General features: G+C 39.2%; 1 long non-coding RNA gene across 1 annotated transcript; it reads left to right on the plus strand.

Annotated features, from left to right (window-relative positions):
- The first annotated feature begins 1220 nt into the window (after positions 1-1220).
- Positions 1221-4181, plus strand: LOC118247435 (uncharacterized). The gene is made up of 3 exons (XR_004778440.2): positions 1221-1326; positions 2034-2179; positions 3981-4181. It is a non-coding gene; the product is annotated as an uncharacterized LOC118247435 (long non-coding RNA).
- Positions 4182-18951: the final 14770 nt, after the last annotated feature.

Here is an 18951-nt window from a genome sequence, read left to right on the forward strand (position 1 = left end):
AATATACAAATCCATATACACTCTAGTTCCTCTTAACTTTATTCCCTCTATAAAGTGCAATACTTCTAAGTATCATATTTCCATATTCATTTAATAAATTATGACAATATAACGAAGTTCAAAACAAACCTAGAAAGACAGCCTGAGAATAGTGTCCAATATGAGTTGGTTATGATTCTTTAAACAACAGGTCTGAAAACGAGTGACTTCTAATAATGAAAAAATTAGCTATTCTCTAAATCCGTGTACAAATCTTAACTAAATTCCAGATTATTCCCTTACTGAAACAGCAAAGGGTAATGAGCACAAATGTAATTTTGCAATTAGACAATTACACTTGTCCTTGTTGTTTTTATTTTATCTATTTATTTTTTTGGAAGCTAGTGCAACTGTCATGGAATAAAAGAGGAATTTCAGAAAACCATAGTCCAGAAAATGTACAATTGCCTCAGGAGGAGGGCAGTGGGCCAGAAATATATTGCATTAGCTTAATATCAAGTTGCTAGCTATTGTTTTGAAAACTCCTCTCTAGTCATGCTGCGAATGGGCTGTAATGTGGACACTGTTGGTACAGGCTGTCGGGAGTGATGCAGAGCTCAGGTAAAGCACCTGCTGTACCAGCTGCCATATGCAACAGCCAACCCATAGTGGTTGGTATGGCTGTTAACTTTTCCAGTCTGGTATTTTCCCCAGTCACACTAAAATGGTTCTGAATAATGCTGGATTGAAATCTCAGAAAAAAAAATCTAAATTTCTTTAAGCCTTTATTTAGGGAAACTTACTCTTCAAAGTGACATAAAAAATGGAGTTCCTCTATCTTTGTATAAATACCTAAAACGTGCACCATCAAACTGTTCAGTAGGTTTTGAGTACATCCATATTTAATATTATAGTTATTACAATGGCTTTCACAGTGAGCTGACTGACAAAATCATATGAAATGTGTGTTTTCATTTAAATATTCATATAAATCAAAAATCCATCCTCCTAGGATGGTGCTTCAGTGCAGAAAGAATTGTGACATCTGAATTATAAACCCTTGACAGTCATTTACAGTGAAAATGCTGATACAGCAAGAAGTGTACTGCTGTAGCTGATGTTGCTATAATATAAACATTCTACTGTCCTTTTTCTGTTTTTGTTTCTCTTCAATAACTTACTGTGAGTGTTAGCAAATGTATTTGAAATAAGCCACTATCATTTCTTGCTCTTCCTTTTCCAGAAAGAGAATTCCACAAGGACAATGAAAACTTAATAATCAAAATAAATGTATGAGCTAAGGAAATAATCTCAGGATTGTCACAAACTCTGCTTAACACTGTCCTGGTAAGGCTATGCCTGATTTTAAGTTTGATGTTTTGCTGCGACTGCATTTTATTTCACTGAGACACTCACAGTGTGAAACTGTGATTTTTTTTCCCCAACATAAATAGATAATAACTGTACCAATATGTAGATACACATAAAATGCGTAAGATGTGTGACTACGTAGTATTAAAATATAATGTTCAAAATAAATATAGATACATGACAGTGAGAATCTCTGTCCAGAAGAAAAAAATAAATGAAGAGAGGATTGGATTTGATCAGTCCTGATTTATAGCATTTGTCACCTTTATGAGAGGGCCCCAAGGCATGCTAGATGATCTAGAAACAGGGCTGGAAAGGACATAGGACTTCTGCTTTGGATGCGCTCTGGTGGTGTGTAAGTGAGAGCCAGGTCCTCGGCTGGGGGAATCAGAAGGAATCAAACAATTCAATCTTAACATGTGAAATTTAAAAGATGTGTACTAGTGGGTTGGAAGTCTGACTAAATTAATACCTGGTCGTGCACCTGCTTATCCTAGAAAAATGGACTAGTTCTTTGTCATCCTAAAATGAATTCATGTATTTACAGAAACAAATTTTGCAGTTTCAAGATAACAAGAAAAGTTTTATCTCACAAGATAAATAAAATTCTTGTTAGATAGATGAGGCTGAAGTCAGAATGTGAACAAGGAGACTCAAAAATATAAAATGTCTGGCTGTCCTAGATACCCTTGTGGCCTGTCACCTAGATCTACTGGGTATTCACAGCATGTTCTGACCACAGCTATGTATGAGTTCATCAACAAGATACCAGAGAAAACTGATGAGCACATTTGTGTTTATGATATGCCATGAACCAGGAAGGCAAAGGGTGAGTGCTGTTTGCTGGCTGAGCATAATGAGGACTACAATATTTATCTACATACTATACACACAACATCAAACTACAACAATCCCAGGATGTTGGGATGTTTTTTACACACCAGGAGTAGATTTTCTATGGTTCAGGGGCAATTCTCATATGAGTTGGTTAATGGTGATCTAATTTTGAGGTCACTGACACTGCCTTGTCAGCAAACTTACAGAATTAATTCTGTAGAGTCTTTATGCAAACAAAGCAGCCTGCCACTGTTAAGCACAGTGTCTTTTCCTGTCTCAAATGGTAGGAAGTTGTTAATGCTACAAGGGAGAACTGCCTATATGTATGTTGGAAATTCAGAATGTCTTGATGTAGAAAGCCCTTGATGTTCGTACAGATAACCTCAATAAACAAACAAACAAACAAAATAACTGCAATCCAGTACTCCAGACTGGAAACCAAAATGAGCAGTTTGGACAGAACTTTCTCAAAGGATGAGATAGCCCAAGTGTTGGGATAAGATGATGGAGAGGGATATACCTTTGCTGATGAAACTTGGAATACTATTGTTCTTCCAAACTGCCACTGCAGTGACCTGGGATCTGTTAGCAGAGATCTGATGAGCTAGTAATCAGTATGCTGGACAGCCCACCTATTCTACAACTACTGGGGAAGTACAGAATGTAGAGAGTGCCAAGGGCTCCATGACTGGAGTATTAATCAGTAGAAAAAAAGGGGCTGCGTAGAAACTTTATTTTTGCATATTATTGGCTGGCATTCAAGTCACGGTCTCTACGGGATTAGTTTTAGACTCCATTGATGCAGCTGAGCTGGGCATTTTAATTCAGCACAGTTGCATGTGCAGATAGTAGCTCTGAGATGCTTGCTGGCTTGAGTCCTGAAAGCAGCACGACAGTGTCAGCTATAAATAATACAGCAGGCAATATATAGGCAATGCTGTTTTTTCTAATACTCTTCCTAATCTATTACAAGTTTGCTTTGGTATCTCTCTCTGACACAATGTAATGCTGCATAGACTTACCCTTAATGAAGTGAAGTGCAGTGAAGCTCACTGGTTTTCCTGCATTTCGGCAATATGCAGCTCTATAGTCACAGCTGCGCTCTGGAAGGGGAACAGATGCCAGGTACAAAATATCAACTAAAGGAAAATTTTATGCTTTTTCTTGAGGGATAAAAATCCAGAGGAAAAAGGTCCTTTGTTTAGGTTCAGATCATAAAAAAATGAGGACCAGAGCATGGTTTCACTGAAAGACCATGGAAGAAAAATGCTGGGAACAGGCTACTGGGAGGGAGAAAGAAGAGAATTTTGAAATACTGAAAAAACTTTTTATCCTAATAGTAATGGAGACAAAATTGCCAGTCTTCAGGTTACAGAACACTGCATTCATTCAGCTGTCTGTCCACAGACAGAACTAGCTTGGACTGTGCAAGGAGATGCGAATGCTGCAGACAGCAGTCTTCCAGCTCCAATGACAAGAGAGATAGAATCACAGAAAAACTAAGGTTGGAAAAGACCTTCAAGATCATCTGGTCTAACCATCCCCCTACTACCAATGTCACCCACTAAACCATGTCCCTACGCACCAGGTCCAGCCTTCCCTTGAACACCCCCAGGGACGGTGACGACCACTTCCCTGGGCAACCCGTTCCAATGCCTGATCACTCTTTCTGAGAAGAAATGTCTCCTTTTTTTTTTTTTTTTTAATTGTTGAAGAGTAGTGCTCTTTGTTCAATTCTTTGTTATAATTGTTGAAGAGTAGGGGCATGATGTTTCCATTTTTTCACTCACCAGGGACATCGCCTGAATGCCAGGACTTTTCAACTCTGATAGAGGCTTGGCAGCTACATCAGCCAGTTCCCTTGGGACCCTGGGATTCACGTCATCAGGTCCCATAGACCTGTAACTGTTTAGATTCATCAGGTGGTGTTGAACCTGCTCTTCACTTACAGTGGGTAGGACTTTGCTCCCCCAGCCTCCATCTATGGGTTCAGGGAAATGAAAGACTTGGGAAGCCCGTCTACCAGTGCAGACGGAGGCAAAGAAGTTGTTGAGTACCTCAGCCTTCTCCATGTTGGTTGTTACCAATTACTCAGATACAGAAAGTCACTCCAAATATAAGAAATTAGCCACCTATAATCGCTTACACACTACTGTTTTCACCCCTCAGCCTACTTTCACAAATGTTAAAGGTGCATGGTGGCTCTCAGGGACTCCTCCTGTCACCCCAGCGCAGCAGCCTGAAGAAAGCTGGGTCCTCTCTTGTGCTCTTCGTCGAGGCTCTGTGCAGAAGGGATGCCACCTCTCGCACAAGGGCTGGGTGATGGGAAAGAAGCACTCATGCAACCCCTGAGAATCAGGAACAGAGTTGTTTATTGCTGGGACATCTTGCAGGTAAGCCTGTGGGATGTCCATGGTGTTTGGTGGCTCCAAGCTAATGCTTGGGATGGAGCCTGAGCGACGAGTAGGGAGCTTGCTGGGCACTCCTGTGATGCTGTTGGTGTGCTCTGATGACACAGAGCAAAGACATACAGCGGTAGTTGCTGGTCGGTTCTGGTGGAGGTGGATCCACTTCCATTGGTTCCTCCACATCTGGTGGATCCAGCTTCATGGGCTCCACGGTGTTTGGCAGAAGAATAAACCAGTCCTTGCCTGGGACTGCCCAAATGGGATGCCTTTTATCCGGAATGTTTTCAGGCCAGGGTGCTGAACCAGGGGGTCATCCAGTTCCACCCCTAGGTCCCATGCCACTGTCCGGTTGATTTCCATGCATGGGTTTGATGCTGCCGTCTCTTTTACGGCCATGGCTGGGTCCTGCACTGTGTTCCAGATTAGGGGCACGCCTCTGCTCCACACTGCTGTCTGCCTGATGCTTCTGCCTTCGCCCCATGCCACCATTGTGCCAATGGGAAGACTCAGGCCCCCTGTCGCTGTATGGCTGAGGGGGTGGCCTGTTCCCTGCATCATTGCGGTGCCAACGGTACTGCTTATAAGTGTCTGTGGGCTGGGCACCAGAGGTCCCCTGAGCACTGGTGTCAGTTGTGCCACAGGAGCTATCCCTCTGCCCATGACACTTCTCCTTCTCGTTAGGTGCCTTCCTTCTCGGTGCTTCCTTGGGCTGCATCACTGTCCTCTCACACCGAGGAGGGCTGCCGCTCACCTTACTGCTTCTGTTCTTCTTCCTGCCACACAAGCTGGCTGTCAGAGGGCCTAGAAGCCCAGCATGTGGTGGGCCAGCTGCAGGGGGACTGGTTTTATAGGGCCCAGAGCAAAGGTGGGGCAGTGGTGGCCACTGTGACCTCAGAAAGCCTCTGTGATGGAGTGGCCCATGCATGCCCAAAAGTAGCTGTGTTGGGAGTGGCCTGGAAAATGCTCTCATGTGGAAGAAGGAGGAGGGTTGAGGGGGTTGAGGGCCCCTTTTCTGGGGCTGGCTCCCCCAGGCCATTTGGCTTGCCAGAGAGAAATTCTGCCCCTTGGCCACAAGGACTGTCCTCCACCTTCCATCCTGTGCCCTGGGTTTATTTTTAACACGGGTTTTTAGGTAATTTCATTTTATTCTTTATGGAAAAGAACAGAAGCAAGGTGCATCTTCAGCGCTAATTCCCATGTGCGCTTTGTGCTCTGAGTGAAGAATTTCTTCCTCACATCACATCTAATCTAAATCTCCCCTCCATTTGTTCAAAGCCATTATTCCTTGTTCCATCGCTACACTCCCTGGTAGAGTCCATCTTCAGCTTTCTTTCATCTGAACTTGGGGTTGCTCAGAGGCTCTAGAGGTCTAGGGATTTGAGACCTCTTCCCAGATAATCAGTATCCACAGCATAAAACATTAGCTTTAGCTATCCCCTGCCCCAGTCTCCCCATCTCCAATGACAGCAGGAACGCTACCTGCTTGTGTTCATGTGAGTGACTGAGCTAGCAAAAACCTACATGTTGTTCCCTTCCAATTACAACAGTAACAAAATATTGCTACTGTTCTCAGATTTCTGGTAAACTACGAACAAGAAGATCACAGTGACGCCAACAGAGAACATTTCTGAATAACTTTATTTTATTGTCTGTGTGAGTCAGTGATTACAAAGCTCAAAGTGAGGTAAGTCACAGGTAAGTACATGCATACCTGCCACCCACATATATTGAAGTTGTTCCTTACAGCTGGTCAAGAAATCCTGTAAATACTATAAATCAAGTATTATAATAAAATGTTACAATAATAATAATAAAAAAGCCCATGCCTTTACCTAATTTTGTATGCAGTGCAAGCAGAGATTAAGATGACAGCAGTAAGGTATGAGAAAAGATGAAGCTTAAAAGAGTAAGACTGTAATACAAATTAGTCTGATCATGTTCACAACTGAAGAACCATGACTAGAATTTTTTAAATTTTTTTTCTCTTCTTAGCCAAATGTTAAAAATCACTTGTCCCTTCACAGAAGTCAATAACATCTTGTGTAAAACAGTGTACTGTCAGGGAAATCTCGAAACTTGACGAAAAGGGAGGGCAGAGGTGGATGGCTGGGTCTGTAGATTTCCAGGCTGCCTATGAGCCTTGGCGGTAGCAGGGAGGAAGAAATCACAGGATCATATCTTAAGGCTGTAGGTTCAGGAGCTCTGTGTATGCTTCTTTCTTAAACCATCTGCATAATATTATTTTTCTTTTTTCATATGAATGTTTCTGAAAGTGTTTCTAGTCTGTATTTGCATACAGATGCCAGAGGATGATGCATTAAATCTTCAAGCTGAACTGAGCATAACATGCTCAAATGAAGCAGAGAAATATTGCTGTATCAAAGCCACAGATAATGTTCCAGATGCAAAATTTATCCAGCAAGTTGCTGGAAAAGTGCAGTCTTGGGTCTTGTAGCAATAGAAATAGTATTTAACTAAGCACTGTTGTGGTTTAAACCCAGCAGGCAGCTCAGCACCACAACAGCCACTTGCTCACTCTCCCCCCACGTGGGATGAAGAAGAGAGTCAGAAAGGCAAAAGTGTAAGAACTCATGGGTTGAGATAAAGACAGTTTACTAGGTAAAGCAAAAGCTATGTGTGCAAGCAAAGCAAAGCAAGGAATTTGTTTGCTGCTTCCTGTCAGCAGGCTGGTGTCAGCCATTCCCAGGAAAGCAGGGCCTATCATGTGTAAAGGTTTATTGGGAAAACAAACACCATCACTCCAGAAATCTCCCCTTTACTCCTTCACCCCAGCTTTTATTTTTGACCATTATGACATATGGCATGGAATATCCCTGACTAATCTCAGTCAGCTGTCCTTCTTATGTCCTCGGGCACCCCCAGCCCCATTGCTGCCAGGGCAGCATGAGAAGCAGAAAGTCCTTAGTTCTGGGTGAGCACTGCTTTGCAACAACTAAAATATTGGTGTGTTATCACTGCTATTTTCATCAAAAATCCAACACACAGCATTGTGTGAGCCTCTACAAAGAAATTTAACTCTGTCCTAGCCAAAACCATAACAAACACAAACATTTTTTACTAACAAAGAGTACATGAGAAAGTATCAGATCTTTAAAAAGGCCTAAAATCTACCTAGCACTGTAAATCAGTTATGCAAGTCAAGATTTTGACAAAAACAAGTTAAAGTTATCATCTGCTAAGTCTATTTAGGAAAAAGCAACCAACCAGCCAAAATAAATAAATAAATAAAAAACAAAGAACTACAACACACACACAAAAACAAACAAAGCTTGAACATGCAATTCAAATTTCACCTGGAACTTAAAGGTTGGAGGTGTCACCTTCTGATGTTATAATATCATATTATATTCTTATAATAGCTAATATGCATCATGTTTGACTCTGTTGTATCAGGCCATGCTTGAAAAGCTGTTTCTAAAGTGTGTTTTATCACTTTCAGGACACAACATTGCTCTAAACATTGGTGTGAGGTCGCTGAGATCACGGTAAGCTACAAATGGGATGAATTTCCATCATTACAGATGCTGAATAAAATTTATCTGAATGTTCCTGCTTTCTGACTCTGCAAGGTTTTCTTTAGTAATTCCAATGCACAGATGCAGTTTTTTTGGATTCTTAGCAGAAAGAAATGAGGGACTTCTCTATTTTCAAGGAAAAAGTTCAGAATTTACCCAGAATCCTCTATCTTTGATGTTTCATTCTGTGAACTTTGGTTTCGTAACAGGCAGCTTGACTGCTATGACAACTTGAATATTATAGAAAACATTTTGATGGTGAGTTTCTGTAGCCACTTTTTTTCCTTTTAAGGGACCAAATTTCTGTTTTAAGTATTAGTGAAATTACAGGATGTCAGCAAAATACATGGAGTTGGGTTGCTCCTCAGATCTTGTCTCTATAAATGTACTCCTGCAGCCCTCAATGTCTTATAGCTCCAAATTCAAAGCAGAAGATTTCAGGAATCTGAATTTTTTGCTTGGTAGATGTATGCTTACCTGGAGCTAAGGTGTATTTACAAATTGCTGCTAAGTCAAAGACACTTTCTACTAAATAACTTTTGCAGCCTTACATAAGAAACAACTCAAAGTCTGAGATGGCTGTTTCTTTTCCCAAGGTCACAATTTTAAATTCACCAGCCAAAGCTGTCACCTGCAATTCTTATGCAAGACAAGGAACTAATGAGATAGTGCTAATCGTTTGATTTCATACTTGTTTCACAAGCTTTCAGGAAACTTATGTCAGATTTATTTCATTGCTTACTCGGATCTTTACTGTAGAAGATAAAGATGAATAAATCTAATGATAAATGAAGGGATCTTTGAATTTTTTCTTTTAATTTCCTGGAAGAAATGATACCGGAAAGGTTTGTAGCACTTCATGTACTTCACTGCTATCTATATCCAAGGCTGACTTGTGATCAAAAGAGTATTTTAAAAAGAAGGCTAGTGAAGATCCTTTAAATAAATGCAAACATCCTTGCCCAAGAATTGGAGAGAAGCAGGAGTTAAGTCTATAAAGACGGAACTGGGCAGTCTTATTTGTAGAAGTGCACTACAGCCAATACATTTTTTTTTTTCCTAAAGGTCTGTTTCATAAATGGAAAAGGGGTTTGCTTCAGTAATCCAATATAGTGGTTGATAAAGCTTTGGGAAATGCGTTCGTTTTTGTATATCTCTTTGACAAGCATCACCAGTTAGCATGGTTATAGGTGAAGTTTTCTGTGTTCTGTTTTTATCTATCTATTTATTTATTTATTTTAGCATACTGACAAATTTTATGCTGTTTGCAAAGTCTCGATTCTGTTATAAGGAAGCACCAGCATCTGGGAACTGGAAGCTGGTCCTGAGCTATGCTTCCTGAGAGCAAAAACAAGCTGCATGATCAAGGATTGTCTGATTTCAGAGTTCATATGTGTATATAATCCTGATAACATCCTGATAAATTATTTCAAATTTCACTGTCTTTAATATCCTCCTTCCTCCCTGAGAAGTTAACCAATTGCCAGTTGGCAGGAGATGACCTGGTATAAGACAACAGACACTGTGATGTAACACAGCATATTATCAGTAGCTTTCCTTTACTAACGTAGACAAGGCCTGTCCTTGATAACAATTGTTCCTCATGTATTGCCTTGTAGTTTAAAATGTGTAGACACACATCTTGAAGCTTCTATTTAGTATCAGAAGTTGCACAGAAAGCATTACAGCAGCACTTCCTTCAAATAGTATTTTCATAGAAACTTTATGTGAAATTTTATTCATCCAGTAAATGTATCTTACCACCAAGGGGATCTTCTTGCCAGTCTGTAGAGACCAGGACAGCAGTCTCCATATGTACAGAAATGCCCCAAAGATAGATAAGCTTTGCCTTCATCTAGACCAGACACTATCTGTTGCTTCTGCGCTGACAGAGAGCCAGCTGTGACTGTCCTTGTACTTGTCTGTCACATAGTTTGTACAGAGAATATGCCTCTATGGGATAGACAAAAGAAAATATGAATATTATATATATACATATATATTTCTAGCCAATATTTCTGACAGGAAGATACAAAGCAGAACAGTTTTATTTTAATTCTGTGTTGACTGTGCTAATGCTAAAGCTCTAGAAATTTAATCTCTCCTGGATATTTTTTCTTATAATGTATTGGAATATTCCAGCTGTTTCAGTGTTTTGGTATGTATATTTCATGTAACCTTTTAAGTTATAGAGGACTGCAGAGACATCCAGAGGCTCCAATACAGAACATTTAATGCATTCAGCAAGTCAGCTGAGGAAGGGTTTTGGTTCCAAAGGTTTTTGCAACTTTCTTCTTTGCCATTTAGACAAGACACTGTCTGACATTATAACAGAAAAAAATGTAGAGAGAGACCTTGGCATTTACAGAAGCAGGAAAGTCCTCAGATGGAGTTAACCTGAATATCATCTGAATGTGCCTTAGCCCTCTTAAATCCCTTGCTAAGAAGAGGTGGAGCACCACAGAAGGATTATACAAAAGACTGGACAAAAAATAATGAAATAGCTAACTGTGTGAAAATGTGCTTGTTAGATAAGCACCTCTTGTTTCTTGACCATCAGAGCCTATTTTCTCCTGACTTTTCATCCCCTTAGCCCTGGGCATGCTCTCACTCAAGAGGCAAAGTGTGAGCTGTATTTTAAGTGAGATAGTAAATAGTGTCTTCACATTGCCAATGAGAGATATTCAAGACCAGAATGTATACAAGTTGTCACCTAGATAAAGTCAACTTTAAAATACATTGGCATACATTTTCACTGGTGGAAAGAGGGTGTAATAAAGCTACAGACAACGGTAGAATACTATACTGCATAGAACAGATACTGTATTTCTGCTGCTTCCCAAAGACAGTTAAACGAAGTCAGAGAAAATGTACAAATTCTGTTGGCCGTACTCCCCCAAGAATGACTAGATATATGATATAAAAAGAAAAGTGGACTAAATGGAAAAATAATTTCCCAAACAATTCATGTTGGCAGAGTACCTTACTGTGTATTATTATTTACTGTTTATTTCCTCTTACATTTTCTAAATATCAGATAATAACCCACCTTCTTTCATGGTATGAGGTATTGTATCCGGAAAATATGTAACTGTACTTAGGAGTAAAAGCATAAAAAAAAAAGCTCTGTTATTCTTCCTCTGCCTTCAGACAGAGGTAGTATAAGTAAATACTGTGAAGAAGTGCTAAAAGGCAGGAAAATGTTTGGTTAACAAGCAATTAAAGAACTGTAGCGAGGTGTGTACGAACGGTTTCCCTAATTTTACTGCTTTTTAATGAACGAGTGCTTTTTAAAGAGTCTTTAAAGTATATAAAACAAATCCTTGTGTTTTCAGCTATCAGAAGTGATGAGAAGAATAATCTGTTATCCTTCATCCTTCAGTAATAATAATCTGTCATTCTTCATCCTTCAGTAAAGCCTTTTACACTGTCTCCCATAAGATCTCACAGACAAGTTGTTTGAAGTATGGGGTGGATGAGCAGACAGTGATTTGGATCAAAAACTGGCTGAACAGCTGAACCTAGAGGGTAGTGGTTAGTGGTGCAAAGTCTAGTTAGAGACCCATAACAAGTGGAGTATCCCAGGGGTCAATACTATTTCCAGTCTCGTTTAACATCTTCATTAACAATCTGGATGATGGGATGGAGTGCACCCTCAGTAAATTCACGGACAACACGAAACTGAGAAGAGTAGCTGACTCACCTGAGGGCTGAATGGACATCCAGAGGGACCTTGACAGGCTGGAGAGATGGCCTGAAAAGAATCTCATGAAGTTCAACAAGGAGAAGTACCATGTCCTGCACCTGGGCAGGAAAAACCCCAGGAACTAGTATATGCTGGAGGCCACCCAGCTGGAAAGCAGCTCTGCAAAAAAGGACCCGGGGGTCCTGGTATGTGCCTTTTCCATTAAGAAGGATAATGGTATTCTTTTCTTGGCTTCATTAGGCAAAGTATTACCAGCAGGTCAAGAGAGGTGATCCTTCTACTCTATTCAGCGTTGGTGAAGCCACACCTGGAGAACAGTGTCCAGTTCTAGGACACTCTACTAGTTCACTCTAGGTGTCCCTTCTTGAGCAAGGCAGTTGGACTAGATTACCTCCAGAGGTCCCTTCCAACCCCTAACCACCCTATGATTTGCCTATGATTTGTTGCTCTGGTTTAAGAAGGAAGGAAAACAAATATTTTACCCCAAGTTGGTGATTTTTTTTTCTTTCCTTTTTTTTTTTTCTTTTTTTTTTTTTTCTTCAGCTAGAAAGGAGAGGGATGTTGAGGCTTGCCTAGAAATGGTGAATCCAGTGGCAGGTTCTGAAGGAAAGTATGCCGTCACCATCTGGCCCATTCACTGTTTTATTTCTTATTCTCTCCCATAATCCAAATGATCTCATTACCTGTTTTGCATTCTGCATTTTTATCAACATGATTTTGTTGTTTATTCTCCTTTCTTTCTTTTCTTACTAGAAAACATTTTTTTTTTTTGGTCCCCTTTTCCTTCTTATTGTTTTTATTCTCTCTTACTATTTGCACTGGAGCTGGAACTAGTTGGAGATTGAGAAGGTAGGAATAGGTATTAGGAAAGTGTGAAATGGGAAAAGAAGCAGGGAAGGCATTAGGTTTTCTATGTGCTGAGGTATGGCAAAGTAGGGATAAAAGTCCTAGAGACCAACTCTTGCTCCCAGCAGGGCAGAGAGATAGGGATGGATGGGAGAAGGACCAAAAAGCAGCATCTGTAGAAAACCGTACAAAGGTGGGCAGGGAATCTGCTCTTTGGATGTTTAATGGTGGTGTGATCTATAGACAATTTAGGGGAGAGCCAATATCTCCTTTCTGATTTACCTTACATGGATTTTTGTAATGAAACTTAGTTACACAGCAGTAAGTCAAGTCCCTGAGACAAGGTAAACCATACTCCTTGCTCTGAAATCTTTGGTCAAGAACATTTCTATGATTCTACAAACTAGTAAGTAGTACTAGTACATAGTACTTTTTTGTTCAATTTTTCTGCCAAGTCTTCTCAAACATCAATGTTTTCCAAACTATAGTAATTTTTTTCCTTTCCAATTTGATAAGAAATAATTTATCACTGTCAGTTTCTTGTTAACCTTTTATCTGTGTGAAAATGGAAACCATAGCCTACCTCTTTTCTTGTTCATTGATGAACCACCTGCATCATTTCAGTTTTTCTGGTTTGCCTGAAATATTTTACAGTGTTTTTACTTTCCTATGAGTTTTCTACGTTGCCTAGGTTTTTGTTCATGTGTAGAGTTCAAAAAGAGACCTTGCTCATATTAGACTTAAAGTCCAAGATATATTAAAATGATTGTTATAAAAGTACTTTTGGTATGTGTTAGAAGAAGATTTCCCTTTTATGAAGAAGCATTGTGATTTACCATATACTTCTGATCTTTTCCTAAAGTAGTTGTTAACTTTCAACTTGATATTTTGCTTTTATGCAGTCTTTTCCCTTCTCATGTGATGTACCTCATATGTAACACATCATATATCAAACTTTCTCTTTCAGGCCATTTCTCAGAGTTGTTAAGATCATTTTAAATTTTAAATCTTTTATTCAGAGGGCTTTCTATTTGATGTCATCTGTTAATTTTGACAATATATTCTCTGTATCATTTGTCACCTTCACGAAAATATTGAAGAATTTAAAGCTTAGGACATATCTTTGTAAGAAACCATTCAATCTCCTTCTAGTAGAAAACAGACTTTGAACTATTCTTTTTTCAACCTTCTGCACAGCAGTTTTATGTAGAATATATTTCTCTAGCTTGGTTATGAGGATGTAATATTGGTTTCTGTCAAAAACCATACCAAAGACAAGATATGTCACATTTGTGCTTCCCACACATCTACTTATCCAATTATTTTGTCAAAGAAGGAAATTATATTTCACGAGTGAAATTTGTTTTTGACAAATACATGTTAAATGCTGCTCATTACCCTCTTGGTGCTAATGAACTGATAGATTATTTGATAATTTATTCCACGGTTCCTTGGGGTACTAAAGTTAGGTTGAATAGTCTCTAATTCCTTAGCTACGCCTTTTCCTCTTTTGGAATGATTATCTCTTTGCCCTTTTCCAGTCCTTTAGGATATCACTGTCTTATAAGCATTCTCAGAAATAAGTGCTGTTAGGTTTGATACTGCTCTGGCTACTGCTCTAAGTACTCTTGGGGCATGTTGTCAAGCCCTGCTGACTTTGGCATCTCTAATATTTAAATAATCTTCCACACTCCAGGTTTATCTCACTTCTTCTTGTTAGTGATTACACAATAACTGTGTTGTTATTTACTAAGTGCTTGCACCAGTAGGGACTTTGCTGCAGGTCATTGAGTGACACCCCATAAAGCCTAATTGTTCACCAGAGATCTGCATCTATAGCCATGATAGGAAGCTCCAGGTTAGATCCATGTCCTTTGCTGTCCTGGGAAGAGACTTGCCAAGCTTTCCGCTGAAGTTCACAGGTACCTGAGTCTTCAGCACAAGTCCTGGCCTCCTGAGCTGTTCTCACTTTTATGCAGTTGTGATTATCCTTGTACCTCCACCCATGCCTTGAATAACAGGCTTGTGGTTAATATATTCACCCAGGGAACATTCAGTCTCCTTTTATGTTTCAAATCCAATCTGTCTGCTCTCTCAGAAGAGTGCCAGAGGCTTCAGTCTGCCTTTATAGCAAAAATAATCTAATAACTAGCACCCAGAGGCAAAGTCCCACTGTTCAGACCTGGACCTGTGGCCCCTTGTCACTCCTTTATGAGAGTTAGGTTCAGGTCACAGAAGAAGTAGAAGTGCACAAAAGCAATGCAGAAAGGAAGGGCTAGGACAAGATGAAGGGAGCCTTGTGCTACTCTGCTGGTATGTACAATCCACTAGGAGGAGGAAGGGTTTAGCTGTGGTTTTAGCTCCTATGATTATTCCTGCTTCTTTTGAATACAGAACTGGTAAGGACCTTGTGGTGGAGAATATTGGCAAATTTAATGAAATACTGTCATTTTGCAAAGAAGATGTGTTATATTGTAAAATTATTTTTTAAATAAAACAATTTAGTTGTCCAGTACCAAGTACTCATTTTGTCATATTTGTTATGCCTCCTGGCATAACAACTTAACATTTACTACAAGACACATTGGCAGCTATCACAGGAGGTAATGAAATTGGTTTAAAAGAAAGACAGTACATGGAAAAAAATATCACTTTGGTAAAGGACATAATGTTACATTAATTAATAAAAGAGGAAAATAATCTTCTTGTACAGAGAAAACTAATATATTTAAAGTAAATCCCTGGAGCAATTTGCTGTGCTTCTAAGCCTAGGTAAATTCTTCTAGACTTCCACTGAAATTTTCTTTAACAGAAATATGCCAAGCAAGAACCCATAGCATATATAGCATAAAATATATAATCAACCAGAACCTTCACCTCCTTCTGAAGGCTGACATTTTGGATTGATCAACTTTCATCCAAAAGTCTCTCTTACTTGCAAAAGAAAACAATCTGGGCTGAACTTTCAGCTTCTTTCTTGCTGCTGTATCACAGCGAAAGAAAAATTTTGATTTCCAATGATGGACTAAATCTATTGATATAGTTGCCTTGTCAGAATTCTGGTTTACCTAGAAGTAGAGTTGAAGTGGATAAGCCACTGAAAAATTACCTGATCTTTAATTTGGTAGAAAATGGAGAAGGGAAGAAAATATGGATTCAATATAAAAAGCGTCTAAAACTTCTGTGCTTAGAAGGCAATGTATCTGTTGCATGTTCGCTTAGATGGTTATTCTAAAAGTTATAGCAAATTAAAATACAAAGCAAGGGCTCCTAAAGAGGTATGTATTCACTATACAGAAGATCAGGAAGAGTTACTTTAGGTCTAGAAGAGAAGGAAGTTGACATGCTACGTTCATGCAGTTGCTTTTAAGGACTTTTATTTTCTAGAGAACAAGGAATATGGAATGCCATAGGAGTGGATGTTTCACTTTGTAAAACTCTTAAGAGTGGGTTTGGCATATTGCAAACAAGTGAGAAAGTGAGATTCCTGGCACGTATGAGGGGTCTCTTGGGCACTAAATACAGTGAGTGTCTCAAACATCTTAATCTGTGCTGATTTCCATGGATGAGCTGCAAGGAGTCGTTCATAAACTTTGAGACCACAGGCTTATGCAAGGCCTTGTCATGCATGCAGCATCAGCTACAGGAATGCAGGACAAAATGCACCTGTGAAGTAATACATGTTGAAGATGATATTAAAGGTTGTATGCAAAAACTGTTCAGCTCACCTGTAGTCCCTCAGCTTCACATCAGGGATTGCTCTTGAGACTGTTTGTAGGACAGGAAAATAGAAAGTGATAAAAAACCACCATAAGCCTTTTGATAAGTTAGCAACATAGCATTCTCTCCCCCCCCCCCCAGCCCCCCTGCCCCTCAGGAAGCTACTGTCTAAGGGTTGTGACATTTTAATGATATGGTTAGTCTACCTGTGGACTTCCTCCTGAAGAACTGCATAAATGAGGTGCACAGACCTGGATGCAATTTATTGCTTGTTAACATAAATCTCTTTTTATTTTTCCTATTTCCAAACACTCATTTTTTCAATAACTTTTCTGAAATACGGATGGATTTTTCAAAGGTGTGACTATGGGAAAGGGTGATGAATATAAGCATATGAAAATATATTTTCTTTCTGCTTCATAGAAAACAGCATAAAACAAGGTAAGGGAGAATTCTTTGTATTAGACTGTTATAAGAATCTAGCCTCTCAGTTTATTACTAGTTGTGTTTTGCCCTGCTTGATAAATAGACTTACAACGTTTACATGTAATATATACTACTCAGCAGAATGAAAATTCAATTTATTCTCCTTTATAGCATTCAGAAGAAATATTGTTTTTTGAAATTTGAAAAACTGCCAGAAATTTTAAATGGTATTATTTATAGAGTGTTGTTCTGCTTGTTTACTGCTTTGTAAGAATAAAAAGAACAGCAAAGACTTCTTCCACCAAACAAGATTTATTTTACCTAATACTTGCTAGCAAGGATCTAGCAAGGATCTTGCAAAGCCTTTAGCAAAAACTAATAAGTCATCAGAAGCTTAAGAGACCCTGATAGTTTCTAGCTGCCCAGTACTGTGCCTTTGAAGCAAAATCTGCAGATGGCCCTTCTCTGTGTAGCAAATTGTCAGTCAAGCAGGAATAGCCACTAACATAAAACAACAGAGAAAGACCCAGTATAATGGGAATACCGCAATTTTCACGTGCTAAAACATCTATATTGGTCTGTATCAATCACATTTCATTGACATCTGAAAGCACATACTGACCAAGCAGAATGAAATTAATATTGTAAAGACTTATATTTACATGTTTTACAATTGCTTTTTAAAAGAGAGATGCAACATTAAAGAGTGCCCAGACCAAATAAGTCTTTATGACTGATCTGTTTTGTAATACATTCTTCTTAAAGATGTTCTAGTGGACAGATCTAGGTGAGCCCTCAGCAGAATGAAGACATCAAATCACTATCAGAGAGTCTTAATAAAAATGTATTTTTCTTCATTGCTACTCATAAAAGTATCAGAACCTCTCTGGGCAACCTGTTCCAGTGCTCTGTCACCCTCACAGTAAAGAAGTGCCCTCTCATATTCAGATGGAACTTCCTGTTCTTCAGTTTGTGTCCATTTCCTCTTGTCCTGTCACTGGGCACAACTGAAAAGAGTCTGGCTCCATCCTCTCGACAACCTTCCCTCAGATATTTATACATATTAATGAGGTCTCCCCTCAGTCTTCTCTTTTTCAGGCTAAACAGGCCCAGTTCTCTCAGCCTGTCCTCATACGAAGGATGCTCCAGTCATCTTAGTAGCCCTAAAAGAGATACCAGAGAATGAGAGATCAGAGATGCTCTTTCAAACATCTCTTAGAGGAGAATTTCATAAAAATACTGCCAGGCAGCTGATGGAGTCTGTTTAAAGGTAATGTATGTATCACATCTAGAAGTTGCTGGGGACCTCTGTGTTTTGTTCCCTGTCTTATCAGTGCAATAAATTGACAGAACATCCACAGCAAGCAGAAGACTGCCATGGAGTTATGCTGGCCTTGTAGGGATAAGCCTGAATAAAACAGTGCGAGAAAGATTTTTGATTAGATAATTTTCTCTGATCCATGAACACTGCTGTTTTAACAGGTATTTATTTATTTATTTTTGAGCTAAATCATACAAAAAGGTATTTCATGGAGGAACTCAATCACATAGCTGCAGCTATCTTTCAGGTTTGGAATACTGGTGACAGTGGGAAAGTACAGTATCAGAAAGAAGTGAAAATAATGTATTTCTTTTCTTTCCTTTGGCAGAGAATTCAGACCCATTTTTGTGGTCTGGGTGAATATTCTTGCAATTTGTGCAGCGCAGAGCTGAATGCAAAACATTCTGAATATTTGGAAATGTACAGCAATATTTTGGGTCGTAAAACATGGATCACATTAGCCAGGCCATCTATAAACTCAATAAGTAATAAAAAATGGAAAGCCAAATTTGGCTTTCAATAGTGCTGGTGTAAATCTGTAAAAGTTTTGAAATGTACAGTACATTCAGGTTTGGATGAAAGTCTCTGTCTTCAATACTCCCAGAAGTCTTGAAGATCAGATGGATGCCTTCAGAGCACAAAGAGCAGCATATCTTTTAAAATAAAAGTTTATGAAATCCACTTGCTAATTTTGCATGTTTCAATAAGTGTTGCCATCCTCATCTTAAAAATGACAAATGTTCCCATTAGCAAATCTTAAATCTGAAGAGGCCACAGAGGACAATAAACTAAAGCATCATA

This window comes from Cygnus atratus, chromosome 2, assembly GCF_013377495.2.
Source record: "Cygnus atratus isolate AKBS03 ecotype Queensland, Australia chromosome 2, CAtr_DNAZoo_HiC_assembly, whole genome shotgun sequence".
Lineage (NCBI taxonomy): Eukaryota > Metazoa > Chordata > Aves > Anseriformes > Anatidae > Cygnus > Cygnus atratus.